This window comes from Dama dama, chromosome 20 (assembly GCF_033118175.1).
Source record: "Dama dama isolate Ldn47 chromosome 20, ASM3311817v1, whole genome shotgun sequence".
NCBI lineage: Eukaryota > Metazoa > Chordata > Mammalia > Artiodactyla > Cervidae > Dama > Dama dama.
In genome coordinates, this window is record NC_083700.1 from 117,535,721 (window position 1) to 117,538,045 (window position 2,325).

The following is a 2,325-nucleotide window of genomic DNA, read 5'->3' on the forward strand; positions in this document are numbered from 1 at the left end:
GATGTTTCCGTGAAGCGGGGGATGCACACTTCTGGATGGGAGAGTCCTGTGCTACGTGTGTTTGTTCCTTTCTTTGCGTGTGGCTCTTCACCCGAGAGGGGGAGTGGGTGGGTCCTGAAGTTTTCCGAGTGGCCTCTGATATCTGGGGGCAACCCTCTCTGGGGGGAAACATGTCCCATGTTCTCTTGCCCTGCTGACGGAGAACTCAAAAGGCCCTGTGCCTGAAGCCCTGCGGATGGAAGCTAGAGGACTTGGTGAACATTTCTGACAGAGCTTCCCCGCTGGCTCACATGGTCTAGAGTCTGCGTGCCATGTCTCTGCCCGCCTGCACCCACAGGCGCACCCCACACACCCACGCTGCACACACACACGGCGGCCCCACGTGGCACCCGTACCCAGCACACGCACACACCACACGTCCCCACACACGCAACACACCTGTGCACACCACAGACACACCCCACGTATACCCACAGACACCACACGCGTACCCGCACACACCACACACACACCCTGCCCCCACACACCACACACACCGGCCTCACACCACCCACTCACTCAGTCACTCACTCACTCCCTCTGACTGTGTTGTCCTTTCTGTGTGGGGGTGGGCCTGCGGGGGGTGGGGGGGGCGGGCAGTGTGTGGTGTGTGGGGGTATGCGTGGGGTGTGTGGGATGTTCCTGGTGCAGGTGTGAGGTGCCGTGGGCAGATACACACACACACACACACACACACACACACACACACACACACACACACTCTGGGTTGTCCTTTGCCTGGCTGTGTCTCTGCCCACCCCCTCTCAAATTCGCACCACTGACAGGCACACCCCACACACACCACACACACAACACCTGCGCACGCCACACAGACACACCACACCACACACACGCTGTGTTGTCCTCTGCCTGGCTGTGTCTCTCTGCCCGCCCTCTCTCACACTCACACCACCCTGAGGCACACACCACACGCATCCCCACACCCCCTGCTCTCCCCCCCCACACACACACACACACTCTGTGTTGTCCTTCGCGTGTGTGGTGTGGGGCGCGGGTGTGGGGGGGATTGTGGTGGGGGGGTGTGGGGGCGGGGAGTGCGGGGTGAGTGTGGGTGCGGGGAGCGCGGGGTGTGTGGGTATGCGTGGGATGTGCCTCCGGGTGGTGCGAGTGTGAGAGCGGGCGGGCAGAGGGACACAGCCAGACACACACCCATGCACACACTCTGTGTTGTTCTTTGCCTGGCTGTGTCTCTCTGCCCGCCCCCTCTCACACTCGCACCACCCAGAGGCACACCCCACACACCCCACACATACCCACACACACTATGCCCCCACACAGCACACACAACACACTCCCCCCCACACACCACACACGCAACACCTGCGCATGCCACAGACACACCACACCACACACACACACACACACACACACACACACACACACACAGTGTGTGTGTTCGTGTTCGTGTTCCTCGCTTTCTCCTTCCCTTCCTCATCGTCCCTATGCCCCTCCCGCCCCTCCCTCCACCTTCACAGGACAGGAGTGCCTTTAAGATGAGCCTGCCTGTTGTTAATACACCCTTGACATGACGATTTCTACACTCTGACCTGTCACGCCTGTAACCTAGGGGGTGGTCAAACCTCCTTGGTACGCTAGGTATATAGCTTTCTCCGTGGAAGGTGGAAGCCTTCCTTCCATCCCTCGCTGCAGACGAGCAAACCGACAACAACTGAAAGCAACGGTGTTTGCCACTTGGGGCATACCTTCCACAGTCTCTAGTGAGTGACACGCCACCCACTTCCCCGAGCCAATCCTAGGAGCCTTCACCCAAGGCTCTTGCAAAACTCTTCACATCTGTCAGTCTTCCAGTCACCTGCCATCATCAGGCGAGGTGTAGAGAACCGATGGAAAAACTGGAGGAATGACTTCTTCCATGGGGTGGGAGGAAATGAGGAAGGAGTAGGATGCTAAAGGTGGGATGCCTGACTTCTTGACGAAGCGAGGATCGATCGGGGTGGGGGGGGTGGAGGAGGGAGGAGCAGGACTGTGAACTTAGGAGGTCCGGTTGAACACGTGCACATATAAACGGTACATCAAGACAATCAACAAGCACCCATCAAAGTGCTTACAGGGCAGGTAGTAAAAAAACAAACAAACAAAACACACACACACACACACACACACACACACACACACACACACACACACACACACACACACAAAACAAGCACCCCACTATGCAGCCCAGGAGAGTAGACTTATGACTTTGCATTAACCTCTAAGGGAAAAGAATCTGAAAACCTGAAACGAACACGACTTGGTAAA